The 25,673-nt window shown below is 36.7% G+C and overlaps 1 long non-coding RNA gene across 1 annotated transcript in view; it reads right to left on the reverse strand.

Moving 5' to 3' along the window:
• Positions 1-21,903, reverse strand: part of LOC132353287 (uncharacterized) — a 197,943-nt gene extending 176,040 nt beyond the window's left edge. Inside the window, exons 1-2 of the long non-coding RNA XR_009498990.1 lie at positions 21,569-21,903; positions 21,389-21,444 (exon numbers count right to left, since the gene is read on the reverse strand). This is a non-coding gene — a long non-coding RNA (uncharacterized LOC132353287). The remainder of the gene's footprint in view (positions 1-21,388; positions 21,445-21,568) is intronic.
• Between the last annotated feature and the right edge of the window lie 3,770 nt (positions 21,904-25,673).

Here is a 25,673-nt window from a genome sequence, read left to right on the forward strand (position 1 = left end):
CTTATATCATGATATAATATGTTCTAATATTTTAGGAGTTTATGTCTTAATGCATACATTGCTAACTCTATTCAGCCCTTTGTAATTAGTGTGTCATCAAGATTATCTGAGTATTGCTTATGGCATCTGGGGGCATTCAAGACTTGCCCTAGTGACCTCATTTATGGTAACTCTATTTAGGCATCTCTATATGCACACTGGCTTTGTGAAGATGCCATTTTTGTGAAATGATTTTGCAGTCAGGAAAATTTGTGCATTGATGATAATAAATTTATCTTCTCCAATAAAAATACCATTAACTAAATTCTCCTGCAATCCATTTCACTCCTTGCAGAGTCAGATAAATGCTAAGTTTGGGCACATGTATTCTTCAGAGAATCAAAGAAGAGTTGAGATGACAGCAGTCAGTGAGAATTCTGAGCAAGGATTAACATTATGAACGAGCTTGTCCATCTGTTGAACAAAAGCTAAATCTGATTCAGCTTGAGCACAACATATGTATTTCCAAAGCCAAGCATTCATTCAAAGTATCTATCTAACAGTCCAGGTAACACAGTTTATTATTAATGTTACTCTATGAATAGAATACTCATTAATTTTTTTTAATGTTTTACAAATTCACAATGCAACTACGGTAAAATGCCTGCACCTAATAATCTATTCAGGAATATCAAGAGTAACAGTGGATATGTGTGTATAGTTCATTTCTGCAATATCCATCTGCCAAGCTTTTCCATGTTTATTACAAATCAAAACAAAAAATATTTCAAAGTACCCAAAGAGTTTTCTTAGCAAAATCTTATATCCTTTAGTTAATTTGCAAAGGCTTACAAAAGCATTTGTTAAAACAAGTTTTGATCATTCTTAGCATAAACATACAAACAAATAAAAATTCCTACACATTCTACTGGGCACGCTCATATGGGGAAAGAAGAGCAACCTTATGCAAAATGATACTATCCTGATTGATGTGGAAAAAAGACCAAGAGCTCACAGAAGCAAGAAGGTAACTTTTTAGGTAAGAATCTTAGTTCTTTCATTTACTAGTCCATTCAAACAACTCATCTGATCTCTTTTTCCTCCCCTAGTAAATGGGCACAGTGAAAATTAGTGTTGTGTGTACTAAAAAGTAAATAATATAGAACCATAACTTGTACGGTCCTTAGGATTCAATAGATATACAGGAAATTGCTGCCCCTTTTCTTTTCATAGAAAAAGTGTTCATTTACAAAATGCATAACAGTTGCTGTAGTGTTCAGTGCTAGAGAAAGGAAAGGCCAGGTGCTTTTACCTCACTGATTTACTGAAACAAGGCTACATTGTATAATAAAATAAGATATTGTGACTCACTCAAATAAAAAAGATTGAACAAGATCCAATTTATATTACACTATTTAATAGTTACAACATTTGTGTTTCCTCAAATAAATCTTCTAAATGCCATCTAAGTGATATGCAGAATACTTGATTTTTAAAATATAATTTAAATGATATTGGGCAGTTTATAATGATGTTAAGGCCCTTTTTTTTTTTGGAAAGAATGGAGTAATGAAAATCTGACTTAACCTTCTGCATTAGTTTGCTAGGGCTACCATAACAAAATACCACAGACTGAGTGGCTTAAATAACAGAAATGTATTTCTCACAGTTCTGGAGACTAGAACTCCAAGATCAAAGTGTAGAAGTCTAAGATCAAAGCCCAAGATCAAAGTATAGCCAGATTTGTTTTCTTCTGGGGCTTCTCCCCTTGATTTGGAGATGGCCACCTTCTTACTGTGTCCTCACATGGTTGTCCTTTGGTCTGTGTGCACATGTGTCCTAATTCTCTCTTCTTATAAGAACACCAGTCATAATGGATTAAGGTCTACACTTATGGTCTCATTTTACATTAATCACCTCCTTAAAGGTCCTATCTCCAATACAGTCACATTCTAAGGTACTGGGGGTTAGTACTTAAACATATAAATTTGGGGGAGGCACAGTTCAGCCCATTATCAAATAGAAGACCAGACAACATATATGTAATAGTTATTTTCAGATGTTGGATAGCAGGTAGCACAGAAATGTTACCCCTGAGAGAAGAGAAATAAATGTGGTGGACTCTGCTATGGACCTAGTTTTCTTCCTAGAGGCCCATTCCAGTTTCTAAACCAGGATGGTATGTATGGGGTAAAATTCCAGGAGGCCTTGCAAAGAATGATGAGTGTGCTGTAAACAGAATACTTCTCAGAAATCACACTAGGTAGGCAGACCTTCTAGCTCTGACTATTCATAGATTTTTCATTTATCACTTGGGCATTCAGTAGAAACCCTAAAAGGCCCACAAGTTTAGTAGGGCTAAACAATTCCTAAAGTAATAGGTACTCTTAAAAATTGCCTAAAACAAGTCTCAACAAACCAAAGCTAATAGATGAGTGAATTAATACTGCCATAATAAAGCTCATAATTCTTTAAAGGAGAATAGCAAAATTCAGACACTCATGAACATAACATTCACAACATCCAAGATCCACTCAAAATTTGTGAGGCATGACAATATGTAAGAAAATGTGAACCAAAATTTTTTTTAAATGATCACTAAAAACAGACACAGAAATGATAGAGATGATGAAATTTACAGACAAGAACACCTGATTTTATTATGCCTAAGGATTAAAGTAAAACATGTACAAAATAATGAGAGAAATGGAAAATATGAAAGAACCAAATGATATATCTACAAAATAAAAATATAATATCTGTAATTTAATTATTCACTGGATGGGGTTATCAGCAGGAAGACATTCTGGAAGAAAATATCAGTAAACTTAAAGATAGAGGGATAGAAACAATTCAGATATAAGCATGGGGCAGGGGTTGGGGGGAGACCAAATACTAAAAAAGGAAGAGCACTAATAATGATCCATGGAAAAACAAGTGTTCAAAATATAGTGGATGAAAATTTCATAAATATGATGAAAGCTTTACATCCAAAAATTCAATAAACAAAATCCAAGCAAAATAAACACAATGAGACCACACCAAGGCATATTCTAATCAAACTGCTGACAAGCAGTAATAAAGGGAAAATTTTTTTTAAAGTTGACTGAAAAGAAATGCCTCATTAAAGACAGAGGAACAAAGATAAGAATGACTGTAGCTTTCTTTTATGAAATTATACAAGCCAGAGAATAACTGATACCATTTTTAAAGTTGAGAGAGGGAAAGCAAAAACCCAATTAGAGTTAGCCCAGAGAAAATATCTGTCAAAAATGAAGTGAAAATCAAGATTTATTCAGAAAAAATAATTGAGAAAAATTTTAGCCAGCAGATTTTCACTAGAGTAAATAGCAATTTTTCAGAAAAAAAAAAAATTCTTCAGACATAAGAATTGTCCATTCAAGACGGAGACTTGAATTTATACAAAGCAACACATAGCAACACACATAATAAATACACAGGCAAATAAAGACTTTTTCATATTAAAAATTCCCTGAAATTTGAATTTTTAAAGTAAGCTTTGTGCAATCTTCTTCTTCCTTGCCAAAAAAGAACTGGAAGACTGGGCTAAAAGAAATGCACCCATCCAGCCCTCTGCTCTGTGGGGGCACAAACCTGCCTCCCTCAGTCCACTGGCACTTCTCCCCTCCCCAAATCAGTCTGTACACGTGTTCTTCACTTTACACAAAAGACACTTCAACCAAATAAAGTCAATTTCTCTAAAATGATAAATAAATAAATAAATTTCTGAATAAATCTTTATTTCAACTTCATTTTTGATATAAAATTAGAAAAAAAATTGGTCTTCAATTCTTATCTTATCCCATATTCAACAATTACCTTAAAATGAAACAAAGACCTAGACAGAAAAGCTAAAACTGTAAAACTTCTGGAAGTTGCCATAGACATTATGCTTATGAAATTGGGATAGGCCAAGGTTTTCTACACAGGAAATCTAAAGTATATACCATAAAAGGAAAAAAAAAATCAATAGAAATTCATCAAAATTGAAATAGTTGGCTCTTATCATGGCATCATGGAAAAAATTAAAAAATCAAATACTGAACTATGGGAGAAAATATTTGTAACACATTTAACTAACAATGGCTTGTGTTCAGAATATATTAAGAATTCTTGCAATTTAAAAATAAGGAAACAGACAACATAATAAAAATGGGCCAAGAGTTTGAGTAGAAACTTCACACAAGAAGATATTGAGAGGAGGACCTTCAAGATGGCAGAGAAGTAAGACGTGGAGATCACCTTCCTCCCCACAAATACATCAAAAATACATCTACATGTGAACAGTTCCTATAGAACACCTACTGAATGCTGGCAGAAGACCTCAGACTTCCCAAAAGTCAAGAAATTCACCACGTAACTGGGTAGGGCAAAAGAAAAAAGAAAAAACAGAGACAAAAGAATAGGTATAGGACCTGCACCTCTGGGAGGGAGCTGTGAAGGAGGAAAGGTTTCCACCCACTAGGAAGCCCCTTCACTGGTGGAGATGGGGGGGGGGGGTGGGGGGAAGGTTCAGCGCCATGGAGGAGAGCGCAGCAATAGGGGTGCAGAGGGAAAAGTGGAGAGATTCCTGCACAGAGGGTCGGTGCCGACCAGCACTCACCAGCCCGAGAGGCTTGTCTGCTCACCCGCCGGGGCGGGTGGGGGCTGGGAGCTGAGGCTTGGGCTTCAGAGGTCAGATCCCAGGGAGAGGACTGGGGTTGGTTGCGTGAACACAGCCTGAAGGGGGCTGGTGCACCACAGTTAGCCGGGAGGGAGTCCGGGAAAAAGTTTGGAACTGTCTAAGAGTCAAGAGACTGTTGTTTCTGGGTGCACGAGGAGAGGGGATTCAGAGCACTGCCTAAATGAGATCCAGAGATGGGCGCGAGCTGCGGCTATCAGCGTGGACACCAAAGACGGGCATGAAACACTAAGGCTGCTGCTGCCGCCACCAAGAAGTCTGTGTGCGAGCACAGGTCACTATCCACACCTCCCCTCCGGGAGCCTGTGCAGCCCGCTGCTGCCGGGGTCCCGTGATCCTGGGACAACTTCCCCAGGAGAACACATGGCATGCCTCAGGCTGTTGCAACGTCATTTTGGTCTCTTCCGCCGCCGCAGGCTCGCCCCACATTCTGCACCCCTTCCTGCCCCCGGCCTGAGTGAGCCAGAGCCCCCTAATCAGCTGTTCCTTTAACCCAGTCCTGTCTGAGCGGGAAACAGACGCCCTCAGGTGACCTACACACAGAGGCGGGGCCAAATCCAAAGCTGAACCCCAGGAGCTGTGCAAACAAAGAAGAGAAAGGGAAATCTCTCCCAACAGCCTCAGGAGCAGCGGATTAAATCTCAACAATCAACTTGATGTACCCTGCATCTGTGGAAAACCTGAATAGACAACGAACCATCCCAAATTGAGGAGGTGGATGTTGGGAGCAACTGTAGACTTGGGGTTTGCTGTATGCAACAGACTAGTTTCTGATTTTTTTTGTTTAACTTAGTATAGTTTTTAGTGCTTGTTATCATTGGTGGATTTGTTTATTGGTTTGGTTGCTCTCTTTTTTTTAATTACTTTTCTTATTCTATTATTTTAATAATATTTTATTATTTTTTAATAATTTTATTAATTTATTTTTTCTTCCTTTTCTTCTGAGCCGTGTGGCTGACAGGGTCTTGGTGCTCCAGCCAGCTGTCAGTCCTGAGCCTCTGAGGTGGGAGAGCCGAGTCCAGGACATTGGACCACGAGAGACCTCTCAGCCCCATGTAATATCAAACAGTGAGAGCTCTCCCAGAGACCTCCATCTCAACGTTAAGACCCAGCTCTACTCAACGACCAGCAAGCTCCAGTGCTGGACACCCCATGCTAAACAACTAGCAAGACAGGAACACAAACCCACCCATTAGCAGAGAGGCTGCCTAAAATCATAATAAGTTCAGAGAAACCCCGAAACACACCACAGGATGCGGTCCTGCTCACCATCAAGACAAGATCCAGTCTCATCCACCAGAACACAGGCACCAGTCCCCTCCACCAGGAAGCCTACACAACCCACTGAAACAACCTTAGCCACTGGGGGCAGACACCAAAAACAATGGGAACTATGAACCTGCAGCCTGCAAAAAGGAGACCCCAAACACAGTAAGTCAAGCAAAATGAGAAGACACCCAGCAGATGAAGGAGCAAGGTAAAAACCCACCAGACCAAATAAATGAAGAGGAAACAGGCAGTCTACCTGAAAAGGAATTCAGAATAATGAGAGTAAAGATGATCTAAAATCTTGGAAATAGAATGGAGAAAATACAAGAAACGTTTAACAAGGACCTAGAAGAACTAAAGACCAAACAAAGAATGATGAACAACACAATAGATGAAATTAAAAATTCTCTAGAAGGGATCAATCGCAGAATAACTGAGGTAGAAGAACAGATAAGTGACCTGGGAGATAAAATAGTAGAAATAACTACTGCAGAGCAGAATAAAGAAAAAAGAATGAAAAGAATTGAGGACAGTCTCAGAGACCTCAGGGACAACATTAAACGCACCAACATTTGAATTATAGGGGTCCCAGAAGAAGAAGAGAAAAAGAAAGGGACTGAGAAAATATTTGAAGAGATTATAGTTGAAAACTTCCCTAATATGGGAAAGGAAATAGTTAATCAAGTCCAGGATGCATAGAGAGTCCCATACAGGATAAATCCAAGGAGAAACACACCAAGACACACATTAATCAAACTATCAAAAATTAAATACAAAGAAAAAATATTAAAAGCAGCAAGGGAAAAAGAACAAATAACACACAAGGGAATCTCCATAAGGTTAACAGCTGATCTTTCAGCAGAAACTCTGCAAGCCAGAAGGGAGTGGCAGGACATATTTAAAGTGATGAAGGAGAAAAATGTACAGCCAAGATTACTCTACCTAGCAAGGATCTCATTCAGATTTCCCGGAGAAATTAAAACCTTTACAGACAAGCAAAAGCTAAGAGAATTTAGCACCACCAAACCAGCTTTACAACAAATGCTAAAAGAACTTCTCTAGGCAGGAAACACAAGAGAAGGAAAAGACCTACAATAACGAACCCAAAACAATTAAGAAAATGGTAATAGGAACATACATATCGATAATTACCTTAAATGTAAATGGATTAAATGCTCCAACCAAAAGACATAGACTGGCTGAATGGATACAAAAACAATACCCATATATATGCTGTCTACAAGAGACCCACCTCAGACCTAGGGACACATACAGACTGAAAGTGAGGGGATGGAAAAAGATATTCCATGCAAATGGAAATCAAAAGAAAGCTGGAGTAGCAATTCTCATATCAGACAAAATAGGCTTTAAAACAAACACTATTACAAGAGACAAAGAAGGATACTACATAATGATCAAGGGATCAATCCAAGAAGATATAACAATTGTAAATATTTATGCATCCAACATAGGAGCACCTCAATACATAAGGCAAATACTAACAGCCATAAAGGGGAAATCAACAGTAACACAATCATAGTAGGGAACTTTAACACCCCACTTTCACCAATGGACAGATCATCCAAAATGAAAATATATAAGGAAACACAAGCTTTAAATGATACATTAAACAAGATGGACTTAATTGATATTTATAGGACATTCCATCCAAAAACAACAGAATACACATTCTTCTCAAGTGCTCATGGAACATTCTCCAGAATAGATCATATCTTGGGTCAGAAATCAAGCCTTGGTAAATTTAAGAAAATTGAAATGGTATGAAGTATCTTTTCCGACCACAACACTATGAGACTAGATATCAATTACAGGAAAAAATGTGTAAAAAATACAAACACATGGAGGCCAAACAACACACTACCTAATAACCAAGAGATCACTGAAGAAATCAAAGAGGAAATCAAAAAAAAAAACTAGAAGCAAATGACAATGAAAACACAACAACACAAAACCTATGGGATTCACCAAAAGCAGTTCTAAGAGGGAAGTTTATAGCAATACAATCCTACCTCAAGAAACAAAAAAAATCTCAAATAAACCACCTAACCTTATACTTAAAGCAATTAGAGAAAGAAGAACAAAAAACCCCTAAAGTTAGCAGAAGCAAAGAAATCACAAAGATCAGATCAGAAATAAATGAAAAAGAAATGAAGGAAACGATTGCAAAGATCAATAAAACTAAAAGCTGGTTCTTTGAGAAGATAAACAAAATTGATAAACCATTAGCCAGACTCATCAAGAAAAAAAGGGAGAAGACTCAAATCAATAGAAGTAGAAATGAAAAAGAAGTAACAACTGACACTGCAGAAATACAAAGGATCATGAGAGATTACTACAAGCAACTATATGCCAATAAAATGGACAGTCTGGAAGATATGGACAAATTCTTAGAAATGCAGAACCTTCCGAGACTGAACTAGGAAGAACTAGAAAATATGAACAGACTTATCACAAGCACTGAAATTGAAACTGTGATTAAATATCTTCCAACATATAAAAGCCCAGGACCAGATGGCTTCACAGGTGAATTCTATCAAACATTTAGAGAAGAGCTAACACCTAACCTTCTCAAACTCTTCTAAAATACAGTGAGAGAGTGGCAATGACATATATATACTACCAAATGTAAAATAGATGGCTAGTGGGAAGCAGCTGCATAGCACAGGGAGATCAGCTCGGTGGTTTGTGACCACCTAGTGGGGTGGGATAGGGAGGGTGGGAGGGAGATGCAAGAGGGAGGGGATATGGGCATATATGTGTACATATAGTTGATTCACTTTGTTATACAGCAGAAACTAACACACCATTGTAAAGCAGTTATACTCCAATAAAGATGTTAAAAAAAAAGAAGGTATTGAAATGTCCAATAAACATATGAAAAGCTATTCAATATTTGTAGACATCAGAAAAAATGCAAATTAACTTTACAATGAGATCTACCTACACACCTTTGAACAAATAAGGTTTTTAAAAGTGACAACACCAAATGTTGGTAGGATATCTAATAATATATCGGATAATATCTAACAGATATATTGCTGGTGGGAATGCAAAATGGTACAATAAATCTTGAAGTACTCAGACTCTTCATGTACACTAAACCATGTGCTTACCATATAACCCAGGCATTCTATTTCTTTCTAGGTATTTACTCAAGGGAACCAATGTATGTCCTCACAGACTTTTTTTCTGAATGTTCACTGTAGCTTTAATCATAACAGTAAAAAATAGAAACAATTCTTATTAATCAATAAGCAAATAAATGACTAAGTAAATTTTGATGTGTCTAGACAATGGAATACTACTAAACAAGAAAAAAGGAAAAAACTACTAAGGGTGGAGAGTGGAGAAAGAGGTGATGCTGGGTAAGCAGAAAGGGGCCTTTTAGGCCAGGGTCAATAATTTATATAGTAGTCTTGGTTCAGTGAAAAGGCATGGAATGTTGTAAGTTGAGATGTGGCAGAATTTTCTTTAAAACAAAGTCATTTTGGCTTTTGGGTCAACAGTTAATTATTGGCATGTGGATTTTAGTCAAGAAAATGAAGAGATAGAAAGGGACATTTTACAGATACTCTAGTGGGATAAAATACAGTCGTCACTTTGGTGGTAACAGGAAACAGAAAAATGGACGGATTTTGAATATATAAACAAAGTTTAATATATGCATGCATATGTATATCTATATTGATATAGACATAGATGTAGTTGTATATAGAGAATAAAGATATTATAGATATAGATGTGAAAGTACATATAAGTATAGATATAGATATGGGTATAGGTTCTGGAGTTGATAAGCCTTCCTTATGGATTGAATGTGGGTAATCAAAGAGGATGTGGAATCAGATCAGGATGTCTTGAGAATTTGGGACATATGGTTCCATTTAAACATTGTAGAATATTGGCGGAAAGTGTGAGAGAGTTAAGAACCTTGTCTCGGGGCTACAGCAACCCTTACCAAAAAGGGAAATGAGACCAAAACTCAGAACTACCTCTGAGTAGAATTAGGAAAAAGCTGAATCTATTGCAAGTATCCCAGGGATGGTAACTCTATCAATTCTCCAGAGATATTATCATGGATATATACAATTTGGGTCCCACTTTTAAGATATCAATTGATTAATCAAATTAAAGATACAGATGAACAGAATAAAATTTTCTTCTATGTGCCTGTGAGTGTCAGAAGGGTCTGAAATATAATTAAAACAAATCCACCTAGGACTTGGACTTCTGGAAATACCAGTGTAATTGAAAGCTATTTTTTTCTACTAATCTATGTACAAACAAACAAGCCCACTAAAATTCAGGTAGATACCAAGAAGAGCATTTACTCCAAGGTAATAAAAATAAACTCAGACTGGCAAACTGACTGATGGGGGAAATTGGAGAGATCCATGCAAATCTGTAGAATCTCTGCAAAGTCACTAGGCTAAACTAATCAATATTAAGGAGTATTTTCCATGATCCTCAATTTTCATGTGAAGATGGAAATCTTTACTCTCTGGCTACTTGATGAAAACTCGAAACTTATTCTAGAAGTAATGGAATTCAGTGATTTTGAGGTCCCTGGAATGGTTTACTATTTGCTTAGGAAATTAGGAGCACGTTCCTTATCTTCATTTGAGGTAAGAAAGACCTAGGGGAAGTTACCTCTTCACAGAAGAAAACAGAAGACATTATGATCCGTAGGCTGTGCATTCTAGATCTAGCTTTTCCACTCACCTAACAAGTACAAGTGGTTTCATATTCTTATCCCTCAATTCCATCATATATGAAATGAAAATATAAAGTTTACTTCCCACAGAAAATTATAAAGATTAAATATATTCTGAGTATTGCTTTAGGGATTAAAACAATAAATGATATTAGTTTCTGTATTTATTAATTTATTTAACAAACATTTATGGGGTCCTTTCTATGTGCAGGTCAAATTTTATGGTGATGATCAAGATAAAAAAAGTCCCCATTCATGAGCATAATTACATTCAAGTAGGAGAAACAGACAATAATCAGCACTTAAGTCAACACAAATACAATGGAGAAATATAAAGATAGTGAACTAAAGACTTATAAAAGTGAATGGATGAAATGAAGTTAAACTTCCACTTCACATCATAATGCAAAATAAATTCCAGGTGGATTATGGAATAGCAATTTTAGAAGTAAACCTTGGAGGCTACATGTAAAAGCTAAGGCTTGGGGGAGACTTCTCAAAGAAGAATGGAAATGCATAAGCTGTAAAAAAAACATAGAGAGTCCTACTGTATAGCACAGGGAACTATATTCAATATCGTGTGATAAACCATAATGGAAAAGAATATGAAAAAGAATGTATATATATGTATAACTGAATCACTTTGCTGTACAGCAGAAATTAACATAGTAAATCAACTACAGTTCAATAAAATTTTTAAAAATGTAGGGAGACTTTTTGCTATAAAATTTGTAATGACAATGAAAAACTGTTAAATTGATAAGAAGACAAAATGCAATAGAACCTTAGACTGGAAAACAATTAAGGATAACTAGTTCACACTAGAGAAAGTCCAAATGCCAATAAACATTAAAAAAAAAAATGAATGTGATACTTTAGATAAGCTGGTCATAATTGTCCCCTGCAAACAAAACTTGAATAAAATGAAGGATTAAGTCATGCAGCCATCCAGTGAATGAATACACCAGGTGGAGTGAAGAGTTAAACCAACAGTCTTGAAATAGAAGACACATTGGTGTCTTCAAGAATAGCTAACCCCTTAAGCCAGGGTGTGATTGATTATAGGGGACCAGAAAGGCGGCAAGAAGATCTGTTAGCAGTTAATTGCAATAATTAAGATGAGTGATGATGGGGGCTTCAATTCAGGTAGTGGGATGGTATGAGGGGAATCATTCATATTTTGAATGCTTTTCCTAAAGTTAGAAGAAACAAGTTGCTTATGGATTGTATTCCATTTGTGAAAGATACAGAAATAAAGCTTACTTAGCAGATATGTGAGTGTAACCAAATTGCAAATCATTTAGTAGGAGAAAGACTTTAGCTGACCTCACAAAGGAATATTCAGGATTAAAGTTGATAGTTTCTAAGAACTTCTAGGGAATTAAAATGTTTAGTAGACATGAGATATATAAAAACTAAATGTATAATTTCTTACAATACTCTATAATTTAAAAAAATAGGTAATTATGCAATTGATATAAATTAATTTAAAATAACTAGAATAAGCATAAGGAAAAAAATCAATATTCATAAATCTACCTCCCAAATACAACTATTAAGAAATGGATAGATAGACAGATAATCTACAGATTTAAGTATACCTTAATATTTTTAGGCATTTGTTTTGAAAAATAAATGTAAAGTATAAATGCAAGTAGACACACACATATATGTTTAAAAATGGATAATATTCAACCCATTAGTACATTTATCTATGCACTTCTCTATTCATATTGCTTATTAAAATTATATAAGTTAATTCACAACTTGGCAGTTTTTATCATCAGTGCATTCAAAGAAAGGACTCATTCTCTTTGTCTTCCCCCTGTCCTCCATTTCCATATGCGGAAACTAATAAAGTGCTCTGCAGACAGAATAACTTTAATGAGGACAAAGTAACGGATAAATTGAGACAACTTTGACTCTAGCAGAAGATGAGAAAAAAAAATTTTATCATAGCCATTTTTTCCTTGCTACCATTGACTTGACCTGAGAAATTCATTGTCACATGAAAATTTAAAAAACCCTGCAGACCTAGAGGGAAGAATTTCATCAAATGCTTCTGTTCGAGTAATAGCACATACAAATAGAATACATGCATCTGTGAAATATTAAATATCAATGGCATGTACAGTTATTCCAAAGTCATTCATTTTATATAAGATGTTAGGCCTTGATCCTCCTTCCAATTTAACTTTGCCACTCTGCTCCTGATAGAATTTGTTTTTTCAAGTAATGGCTATACATGTGGATATAACAGCATTGTAGATTTTAGCTTTACACTGCATGCATTACCCAAGTCAGACTCACAATGAGTTAAAAAGAAAACAGTATTTATAAAATACAATATTTTGGTATTTTAGTTAAGTATTCATTTTTGTGTATTTGCTGTGTTATGTGTATATGTGATTAGCCATTATAAAGAAAGAGAGACTAAGCTAAAATTTTTCTAAGTTTTAACTGGAGTAAAATTAACATCATGCATGAAGAGTCAGAGTTGATCAAACCCAGTGCTCTGTAGTACAATAAGGAACTGGACAGTCACTGGAGAGTTTTGAGGGTTGGGTTTGAATCCTATTTTCATTTTGTGATATTTGACAACTTACTCAAAGAACTGAAGTTTCTTCACCTGTAACATGAGAGAAGTATTTAGCCCAAAGACAATGAGATTAAAATATTAAGTGCATAAACACTTTCAATTCATCTAGCAAACATTTGATAAATGTAAGCATGAGTGAATTCAAATGCAGGCAAGGCTTCCTGAAGTAGGTAAAATGACTTATGGCCTTACGGATGATTAGGGGTTCGCTTGGTCAATAAAAGGATTGTGGAAAGGAGAAGGCGTTCTAGACATGAACAAAGGAACAAACATAGAGCATAATGCATTAGGATATACCATTAGCTTAGTAGGATCATGCATAAAGTTTAGAATATTAGAAGGTTACAGTCATAGGTAGGAGCCTTGCTTAGAATGATGTCTTTCCATAGAGAACATGTCATTAGACGTATTAAGTTAATAAACCAAAGTTATACAGCTATGTAATATAAAAGGCAAAGATGATAAATAAGATGACATTATTTATTTTGAAGTGATGACCTTATTTATCCTATCTTTAGCAATACTCTTGGACCTGATACTAGAGCCCTAATGTTTAGAAATTAATGGGACAAGATTTTGTTGTTTCTTTTTTTTGTTAATATTCTGAAGATTCTTGAAAAATGTGTCAATCTGTACAGATTCTAAGTGATGAGTAACTGTACCCTTACGTCACTCCTGGTCAGGTATATATCCCTTGCTCTCTGTGAATCTAAATTACCCTTTCTTGGACTAGGTAAGACAATTATTCCCAAGTTAAATTAAATCTGTCCAGCAATTTTGTATTGTGTTCCTCATCAAGATTTCTTTTTCTATCATTTTCTGTTTTAATACTAACAGAGGCTTGAGTTTGAATGATGCAGAAATATATTTCCTCAACGATATTTCCACCTGAAGGTCATTTATTTACAGAGACATATTTCAGGTGCTTTGTTAATACTTTCAAGACAATTTACTGCTGTTTTCATTGAGAAAATCCCCCCCAAAAGTAATGAGAATATGAAAATAGTTAAATATACTAAAGTTTAATATGATTATAGGAGTTATTATCTAAATTTGTTTCTTCCAATACATGATAGTGAAATTTCACTGTAATGAAATGAAATATATCATTCATAAACCAATATTGTTCAGTTTAAAGACTCTATAGAATAGCTAGAAAGAGCTGTACATTGATTTCCAATTTTTAATGACTTTAAAAACCAGTGAAAAATTATTCCATAAATAGAGTATCTTTGCCTGTTTGTAAATTTTATAAAGACAAAAAATTTAGCATACTACCAATTGCTGTGTCTCCACTCACTCATTTATTCCTTAATTTATTCAATGCCTCAGGGGCAGTAGGGAATAAGGAAGCACAGCTGGACTTTGACCAAACTAAGGGACTTTGCATTATCTATTTAGAACTCACACTTTTTATTTTCCTGTATAGTGGGACAACTGAGATGTTATAACAAAAGGATGACCTGGTCATTTGTTTTTTCTCAGTCATCCCACTCTTGCAGAAGGATGGAAAGTGGATTACTGGGCCTGGAGGTGGGCATGAAGAATAAAACTGATAAAAGTAACATAGATTAAGAGAACATTAGATTTGTCTAAAGGTGAAATAATGAAACCTTTATAAAATATGGTAGTGAGAGAATGAGATGAGAATGTTTCAGAATGAGAAGCAGAATTGAAAACACTTATTTCGTAGAAATTATATTGTTTGGAGCTGTGAAATGAGAGAGGAAGAACAAGTTTTCTGTTGTCTTTCCCCTTCAAACAACAGATGATAATATTTACAGACCTATGGAACCACACTGTTTATTTATTCTATGAGACTGTGAGGAAGGATTTAGTTGTGGAATCAAATATCTTGATGCTTACTGAATAATGATTTGAAAATCTTAAATTCTTAGGCTGTGAAAGATAAAGGTTTCACTTGATCATGTAAGAATGAAACTAAGGTGAGAATAAGTTGGGTGGGTCAGGAGACAATGTCATCACACCTTTCATGAACTTTCTTCTTTAAACTACAATATGACTTCATTGAAGTGGTGGTTTTGTAAATTCAATCACACTTGAATGTGGTTTGAATTTTGAGTGTGTCACCCAGCTTACTGGTATCAATTCTTTAGGAAACACAAGATGAGAATCTTGATGCAAATTTGCAAGAACTGAAAACTCTTAAGAGAGGGAGAAGCCAAAGGAGAATAAAATTCTGAACAGATCATGACTCTGCTCATTTCTAAAGGCTCAATTCCCATACTGTACATGTGTGTAGATGGTTTCCAATTCTCAAGGAACCAGAATTCACCTGTTGCTGGGTAGTGTGTGTGTGCATATTACCATCTCTGTAAGAGTGAGTAGTATGGTCCCATATCCTCAATGTAAACAGTAACAGAAATAGCAGACAACCCAAGGAATTACAGAGTAGCACAAAGGCAACTGTATTTTATTTCACTTCTGAGTATTATGTTCATCTGCAAAGCAGCACCATGACAGGACAGCACCACTACCATTACTGGTAAATAGTAACCAGTCGCAAAACTTCTCAGTAGTGGTTACCTCCACAGTCCAAATTCTTTGCCTCCATGATAGACAAGATAGAATGGAAACTGGCCATACCAGTTTCTTTAAATTCACACTATTTAAACACTTTAACTGTTGAAATCAGCTATGGACTCAAGTAAGGCTGAGACAAGTAGCTTTACGCAGAGGAAGGAGAAACACGGAAAATACATCAAGAGGTTGAGGATAAATTTCAAGGTAAAAACCAAGATCAGTTCCTGAGTATGTGATCCATCATAGTCTAATACTGAGACAATAGACTGAATTTATGTTTCATGTACTAGTTTTGAGTACAAAGGTTATTCAAAGCTATATGGGACTGTCATCTATATTGGCGTCATGCATATGGGGCATGCCACCTATTAGGGATTTAATTATCAAGTATTTGGAGGTCCAAATAAGAGGGTTGCTTAGCTTTTCATTATTGATATCTAATTTTGTAAATGATCTCCTTTGTCTCTAGTATCCTATTTACTCTCATAATCTGGGGGGGGAAATCAAGTAGTTTGAAAAGTATTATATTTGTAGTAAAAAAAAAAAAGGGGGGGGTGTTTATATACTATTTTAAGTAGTCAATTTACTTAAGTTATCTAAGCCCTGATTTCTTCATTTGTAAGCTGAGGGTAATAATACCCTTTTTTTTTCTTTTTCTTTTTCTTTTTCTTTTTTTTTTTTTGGGGTAGTAACGCCCAGCCTGTCTCTCTCTTGGCATTGTTTTAGAGACCTTTGGGATATGGAGAAAAAATACTATACAAGCAAGACATCATTGCCATTATTGAATTACTTATCCTCTTTTACATTTCTAAATCTGAATGCCTGAACTTTTATTTAGGGTGCACTGAAGACAATTTTAGCAAGCCCAGAATTCTATAGGCATTTCAGTGTTAGTTCCTATATATGGGGGGTGGGGGAGGGGGCTTTTTTTTTTTTTCTAGAAGTATTGAGACCAGTATTAATCACAAAAAATCATTTGAAGACTTTGAGGTTTTAAGATAAAAACAAGACTATTCATAAGTTGAATGTGTAATTGTGTTACTATCAAGCACAAAACACTCTAATTAAAAAGGTATATTTATGCACATATGTGTGAGAGGATGTGTGTGTGTATGTATGAACGAGTGTGTGTTTGTGCACATATGTGAGTTTACAGTGTACAGAGAGCCTTTTTAAAGTTGATAATAATAAGACTGATCATATAAACATCTGACTATCCCAATCAATATTGCTCTTTTAAAATGTATATAGAAATATTTAGGATTGAATATTTGTTGAGAATATCTAAAACTACAGAATAAATATGTAGAATTACTCAGATGGTATAAACCTACTGACAGAGGTCAATCACTACTGGGATTAACTGGTATAGGCACCACCCGCTTTTCGAAATTCACTTTCCGCCCCTTCACTTTTATGAAAGAACTACATTGCACCAGTTTTTGCTAACTAAAGAAATCTGAAGAGGATTTTCACTTTTATAAGAAAAGGCAAAAACTGAAATTAGCATTCAGCATTTGTTTTGCAGAGAGCTGTTATACAGGAAGTGTACACCCTGAGCAGTCAGAGTGGCCCCCCAGCTCCTTCCTGGGAACCACACTCAGCATCAAGCCACCATAGCTTTGAATTGTGTCTGTGAGCATCCGTGCTTCATTTCGGTTTATTTTGTGCATCTGTTAGCAAGATATGTCCTAAGATCATTGATTCTTCGCTTTACACCATTTTGGCTTATGAAAAGTTTCATAAGAATACTCTACTACTTTCAGATAGTGGGGGAAACCTGTAACTAGACTGGCTCAGAATATGAAAATAAACATTTCTAGCTGGATTATGTATGCCCAAAGGAAAATACCATTTTGAACTAAATGTATTCCAACGGCCACACCAGTTAAATATTGCATGAGTATCATTCAAAGGTGCTAGTTCAGCAGGAAGCCTGTGACGAGGAAATGAATTTCTTAGGTAAAATGATGAGCTCATTTAATCAGCTTCCAAATCCTTGACAGGGATTAATCTTCCATTAGGGAAGCAAGAAGCTTCTCCAAAGCAAACATGGTGGGTACTGTCCACCATTTTAAGTGAGAGGTTTTCTTTTTACTGCAGTCATCAAATGCCTCCTATATTATCACTTTATTCGTAATTATTTGCAGTTTAATCAAAACTAAAATACATTACTGTGAGTAACAATTTATTAAGCATAAATTATATGTTAGGCACAGTGCTAAGTACCTTGCATGTCTAACCATATTTTAAAATGAACTGTTCGGTACTATCAGTATACTAACCTTATTGTTGACTTGCCAAAGTTTACAATGCTAACATGAGGCGATGCTGGAATCTGAACCCACTCAGTTCACTCCAGAGGTCATCCTCCTCATTAGGTTGCCATTTTTTCTTACCCATTTTCTTCTTTGTGATGCCAAGACACAAAGACAACTCCAGAAATGAACCGAAAAAAACTGGGGTTTGTAACCCGATTTCACGATTTTTCAATTTCAGGAACTTGGTTCCTTAATCTTATCAACTCAGGCCTGTTGGTAGAATGGTACTAAAAGAGCTATAAAGTATAAAGAGTTAAAAACTCTCATATCTATATTGTGCATGTTTTTGAGAACAGAAAGTTGCCAAACTTGGGTTCAAAAACAGGATGTCTGATTCTAAAACCACTATATGATACTAATTCCTTTCTGCAGAAACATTTGCTAGTGATAGGTAAATACTACTGTGGATAACAGCAGCACTGAAGTAAAAATGCATTTGCTGTAAATAAGATTTTAAAGAGAGAAAAATGTCTGCTAAATACAATTTGGTGTTTTTCTTTTATCAATCACACTCCATGCAGTTAAAAATACAGGCAACTTTTTACAGCCTCCCTTGCCATTTAACTTGCCTCTCCATTACTTTGGCAAAAGCATCACCATGGCAACCAGTCTCTTCCAATTGTGTTTACACTAATGTTTCCATTTTCACTATTGACTTTGGGAATGCTTTCTAACTCCGGTTTAAGTGAAAGTTAGGAGGACACAGTTGTAAATGGTAAAAAAAAAAAAAAAAAGCCAAAAAGCTTCAAGCAGAGCATCTGAACTAGAATCATTCACAGGGAAACAATAGTAGTAGTGGTAGTAATAGTGATAACAGAGGCTACTATTTATTAAATTTATATGATGTACCAGGACATCTGAGAAGACACCTACATCTGTTATTTCTCCAAACAGTCCTGTGAGATAGATATTACAGATAAGGAAACTGAGTCACTAGAGGTTCATTAACTTTCCCAAGGTCAAAGAGTTAGTAGCTGATATAGCATATCTACCCATATCTACCCAAATTTTTTAGACTCTACAGACCATTTAATTTAAAAAAATCTTAATGGCCTTTGCAGTGTGATTTTATGGACACCTGCATATGCCTTAGAGCTGGTTATTTCTGGCAGGCACCTTCCACGTCAGTTGATTTAGAACTGACTTTTCTAGAAGCAGAGCCTGAGACTGGGATTCTTGTGAAAGTATTTACTAAGAGTATGCTCCCAGGAAAAGGTATGAACGGGATACTCCAAATTCATTCTCTCCTTTCTCTCTTCCTTTCTTCCTCTCTCTCTCTCTCTCACACACACACACACACACACACAACACACACACAGACACACATACACACACCATATGTACACCAAGCTTTGCCTCCAAACTAAATTTTAGGAAAGAAAAGTCTACATCATTCAATATCAAATATCTACCTCTGGTTCCATGAAATCTGGCCAAGAGGACAGGATCATATAGTAAACACATTGATGCCAGCACTTAAGGGTTAATTTTCAATAAAGATGAACAAACATCTGAAAAAACTATTTTTCACATTTAGCCTAAAATAAATATCTGTAATACACAGCAGATTATAGCTGCTGGCATAATAGATATTAAACTCTGTTAATAGCTTTAATGTGATTTGTATTTCTTAACCACTAGAATAGCCCTGTGAAGTAGATGTTATTTTCCTAATTTCACAAATGAGTAAAGAGCTCAGAGGGCCAAATAATGTGCCTAAGGTCACAGAGCTGCAGCAGCAAAGTCACATTTCAAGTGCTTTTTACCACACCAAGCACCCTCACATCCCAGCTGCCTCAACAAATCCAATATTTCCAGGGGAACTGCTGTCATAGTGTGAGTTCCTTTTATATTTCTCCCCATCTTTCCTCCTACATTGAAACAGGGTCAAGGAGGCCAGCTCTGGCCACAGCAGGCTCCTTTTAAGGAGTAGCACCTGGGTTCCCTGGAAACCATTCACCTTCCCTCCCACACCGGGAGACCATCGAGAGCCTGCCACTCTCACTGCCAGACTGTTCAGGTAAATATCTCACAGATAATCTTTTTTCTCTCTTTTCTTTTCTACTTGCATTCCCCATCCTTCTTCCCTCTTCAATTTCCAAGGAATTAATCTTAGATAAGGGCAAGAATTTTTAGGCTAGATAGAATTTCCACAGATTCATTTAAAGTCTAAACAACTCTCAGAAATTCAATTTCACTACTGCATATGGAGCACCTGCTATGGGCCAAGTACCAGAGTAAGATTTAAAGATGAAAACGAAATGACGTCTTAATGTTGAGAAACATGAAGGACTTATTAAAAAAAAACACCTTTGTAAACAAGAACACAATTATTTTTCAAATAACTAGGACTTACCGTGGACTTACTACATTCCTGTTACTGAGCTCTCTGCTTTATAAATGTTTTCTTATCTGATCCATTTAACAAGGTGTATTTTATCATCACTATTTTACTAATGAAATATTGAAACTCAAGGCAATATGGCTAAACAAGAGTCCCGTGTGGGAGCTAAACATGTATTTTTTCTGACTCTTTTCAATACCTTCTTTTATCTGTTCTACAGCTCAGTGAACTATAATAAAATATTGAACAGAAGCATATAGTAAATCACAGTAAAATGCCGCACAACACAAAGAGATGTAGAAAATGTCACATCTGAATGTGGAATTATGAATTCTATTTTGTACCATGCTCTTCATAATAGGATTGTCAGGGGTTAGTATCCTCAGGCAAGACTTTCAATACAGGTCACAGGTCACCGGCTTTCATCTGTTTCTAGTAGGCTAAAGTTCTGTACTCTGGGGAAGTAGGACACAGGTGTCTAGAGTCAAACAAGAAATTATAGGGGAGGCAGAGAATGAAGTTGCCAAGAATCAGTCAGATGGACATGGAAGGTCACTGTTACCGTAAATGCAGAGAATGGGAAATGGGAATAAGAAAGCAGGCTGGCAACTCAGCACATCGGAAAGTGATACATTCCAATATATTTAAGAGCCTGAACTCTGAGTTCAAACTACCCCAGTTCAACTCCAATCTGCATCTTGCTCCCTATATGGCGTATCTAAGATATTTACCACTTACAGCTTCAGTTTCCCCACCTTTACTGTTTTTTCTGAGTGATCATCTATAAATCACAGTGCCTAGCATTAGATACGCATTTAAAGCATATTATCTGAAGTTCATGGAATGAGTCAGCAAATTTATTTCATCTCTTGTCTCTATTAGATTTGAGTCCTACCTGCCTCCCCATCTGTTGAAAGGCCAGGCTTCGGTGTCTTGTAGGTGCCAGGAGACCTGGAGAATGGATGAGACAGAGAATTTAATCTCTAGGAGAAGGAGGAAAGGGCACATATATAGCATACATGAATTTCTCATTTTAACCCCAACAAATGTGCACAGAGACAAATTAGGCGGTCACCTGTGAAATGCGATCATTTGCCTTGACTTCTTCCTTTGGGTAACACTGCTTTCCTGACGCTGGCCATCTGTACCTCCTAAGGATAGGAGAGACCCCGTTTTTTTGCAAGGCCTTTAGTAGGATTTAAGTTGTTGCAGAGCTCTAAACCAGGCTGTAGATTCGGTTGGAGCTCATCACAACAGTCGCAGACCGACGTTGATGGATTCGGCAATTAGCTTATCCCAGCATCTAATATGTAAAAGGAGCATATTTCTGTCTCTCTTAAAGACTTCACAGAATGCTAACCATGGCTCTGTCTCTTCTCTCTCCCCGCGGCAGTAAGTTTCAGTGGGATTAATAGCTGAGCTTGCTTGAGTTGGCTTCTTGATAGGGCTATTTAAAGCTGTTTGTTAACAACTTTCACGTGATGGCCTCTCCCTTCCCACACATGCTCCAGATGAAGAACTTCCAAGGTGCTGATGAAGCTTTGATGGTCTCCTTAAAGGTACCACGTTGCCTAAGGGCAGAGTTCTCAACGAGGCCTGGGCTCCCTGGGTAGTGGTGGAAAATGTGGAATGAAAGAATGAATAATTAAATAAGATTTTAAAGGATTTATATAGAGAAAAATCTAATGTTTGAATTCCTAATTAGAGGTAAAATAGATATTTTCACTATTTCAACACAAGTGTTATCAGTGCTGGAACTTTGGCTCATACTATGAATATACTGATTAAAATGTTAAAAGTCTGTTCTTTTGGCTGGAATTGTGTCAGCTCATTGCAGACACACTGTCTATCTCCTGCTCAATCAGCTCTGAAAGGCAGTGATAAATATCTTTGATTAATAAAACATTAGGAATCAAATTAAATATTACTGAATACATGCAGTGTCTTTGGTAGACAAGATCCTTCAATATACGCAGGCTTCTCAAGGGTGGAAAATAGTAACAGTTTATAATAAAAGTTAAGTTTTACTGGTCACCTATCCTGTGATAGGCACTGTTCTAAGTGCTTTCTTAAGTATTAACTTATAAATCCTTATAATAAGCCTATAAGATAGGTTCAGTTTTTATTTCCATTTTACAGATGAGAAATGTTTTAGTACTTTGCCCAACAATTTGCAAAGAGTTTGGCTCAAAATCCTGTCCTCTTATCCACTATATTTTAAAATATACTACTACTACTACTACTACTACTATCTTCAGTACTGAATAATGACCACCCAAAGATGGTCCTAATCCCTGGAACCTATAAATGTTTTGAGATGAGGAGATCATCCTCGATTATCTAGAAGGTCCTAGGTCCAATCACAAGTAACGTTTTAAGAGAGGAAGAGACGGATTATACACATAGAAGAGTAGAAGACAACGTGCACACGGAGGCAGAGATTGTAGTGATTGGGCCACAAGCAAAGAAAGGCCATCAGCCGCCAGAAACTAGAAGAGGCAAGGAATGGGTTCTCCCCTAGAGCCTCTGGATGGAGTATGGTCCTGCTGATACCAGACACCCTGATTTCATTCCAGTGAAACTGATGTTGAACTTCTGGCCTCCAGAACTGTGAGAAAATAAGTTTCAGTTGTTTTAAGCCACCAAGTTTGTGGCAATTTGCTATAGCAGCCACAGGAAACTAACAGAGGTTGTGAAAGTTAGTTAACATAGAGCTTATCAAACACTTCATTTTATTTAAAGTTTAGGGGAAATATTTTGGCTAGGGTCCCTGAGTGATAACTACTGGGAGTAGAAACCAGGTTTGCTGACTCCCAGCCCAACATTTTCAGCTCAGATGGAGCATCTCCCATATTCCAACTACAATCTCCTCCTGATTAATCCATCAAAGCCTCCTGCTCCAAGGAACTCTTTCTACTTTATAGTGCGTAGTCGTAGTCTCGGAGAGCAGTGTTTCTTTCTTGCTACATCTCATCTGAGACCCTCTCACAGAATATGTGGTTTAGACACATATGTGGCTTTTGAAAGAAAATGGATTTTTTTAATTTAATTTTATTTATTTTTTGGCTGTGTTGGGTCTTCGTTTCTGTGTGAGGGCTTTCTCTAGTTGCGGCAAGCGGGGGCCACTCTTCATCGTGGTGCGCGGGCCTCTCACTGTTGCGGCCTCTCCCGTTGCGGAGCACAGGCTCCAGACACGCAGGCTCAGTAGTTGTGGCTCACGGGCCTAGTTGCTCTGCGGCATGTGGGATCTTCCCAGACCAGGGCTCGAACCCGTGTCCCCTGCATTGGCAGGCAGATTCTCAACCACTGCGCCACCGGGAAGCCCGAAAATGGATTTTTTAAGGGCTAGAATGCAATTCTTCCATGTTGGTAAATGTGCATAATTACCTGCCTTCCACTATTTTTGTATTAAAAGGTTTAACATATGTAAAGGGCCAACCCCAAGTAAGTCCCATTTGATTTTTAAAATTTTATAGACTTCCTTATCAAATTATCAGCATTCTTGGGAGAGATTAAACAACTGAATTTTCCTGAAGGACATTATTTTCTCATTTAGGCTACTCTTTGTATGTAAATACATCAGAGACCCCCGGAAAGGCAGAATGTTGTACGAGGAAGAACAGAGGGTTTCAAGCGGAAAATTTTTCTTTGAATCACAGGATATGTTGCTTAAAGGATAACATTAGACAACACCTATACTCTGATCCTTGGTTTCCTCATCTCTAGGTGAGAGATAATTGTCTTTGCCTGATCTTCTCCAACAAAGTTGTGTGTGTGTGTGTGTGTGTGTATGTGTGTGCAAAATAAGGATTTTGCTACACTTTTTTTTAACCTGAAGAATTCTATATACATATGAAGGGTTAAGCTTCTTTTTGTTCCATGTTCCACAATGCTTATCTCATGTCCCTGTAATAGTACTTACGAATGCTCTACAATGGGTTTATTTTTCAAGTCAAGCTCTCCTGCTACTTCCCTGACCTGCATGGGTCGTTTAAGCCAGCCAGCACCATCTATCTCCTAACAAAGCAACCAGAATATTAATGCATGCCAAACCATTTTCAGTGGTGACATCCAGAGATATCCATGAAAGCCAAACTCTAACATCATCTCCCCAACCGTCTGCTCTGCTGAATAGCATTTAGAGCTGATTCCTGACTCAATTTCCTTAAATATCTCTTTATCACTTCCCCCATTTTGACCTAGTTCCTCGTCTTAACTATGGTTTCAATTTTACCCTTAACTTTGTGGCCTCCTAGCTTAAAAGTAAATGCTCATAGCAGTCATACCTGGCCCCAAGATTCTCATAGGAGTACATTTAAAGGAGCCCTTCATAAGAAACCCACACATTGGCCAGCTATAAAACTAGAGAGCCTGCATATGATCTCTTCATGGTTAGAAGTATATACCCCTTTAATCCTTTGACTAGGATCTGTGTTGTATTCAGTACATGATCACTAAACACATGATGAGATTCAGCCTTAGGAACAGTGAAGTTAAGTACCCAGCTCTGATGATCTCATTAAGATCTCACCTTACTATAAAGACCCGCATTAACCTCATTTCAGTAAAGGTATGATGAGTACCATCTGTATGGTAGCCAATGGAGATGTAGTTCTAAACAAGACATTCTGGAGATGCTTACAATATAGTCTTGGAAATAGAGGAGTAAATAGACTATTACAATATAGCCCACTGCAGAGGTATTTGAAGGGGAAGACCTCAGATGCCAAGGGAATAGAGAAAGACAACCTACATCAGACTAGGAGGAGTGCAAGGGTAGATTCTGAAAGCACGTGACTCATGAAGGAAGATTGAGATGTAGCCAGATGGAGAGAAGGAGAAAGCAATTCTCAGTACTGCTCTCATTTCTCTTTCAATACGTTCCCAGGCATATTGAACACCCTGCAGTGTATAAACTACTTTCTTATAATCTCCTCACTTCTTCCCACCTTCATTTAGCCTATGTGTCTCCATTTGTAAAATCCTCCTTACGCTATCTGTAGTTAGTCTCATAGTGTAACTAATAAAGAAACAATATCACAATATTACTGGTTATAAAATCAAATCTATTTTATACTAGGCCTATAACAAAAGCTATGGGTTACTACTGAAAATTGTTTACAGTGTGATCTTTGGGCTTGTCCCCCCCCCGCCAAGTTTTATTCAAAAGACCCAATTGG

This window comes from Balaenoptera ricei, chromosome 19, assembly GCF_028023285.1.
Source record: "Balaenoptera ricei isolate mBalRic1 chromosome 19, mBalRic1.hap2, whole genome shotgun sequence".
Taxonomy (NCBI): domain Eukaryota; kingdom Metazoa; phylum Chordata; class Mammalia; order Artiodactyla; family Balaenopteridae; genus Balaenoptera; species Balaenoptera ricei.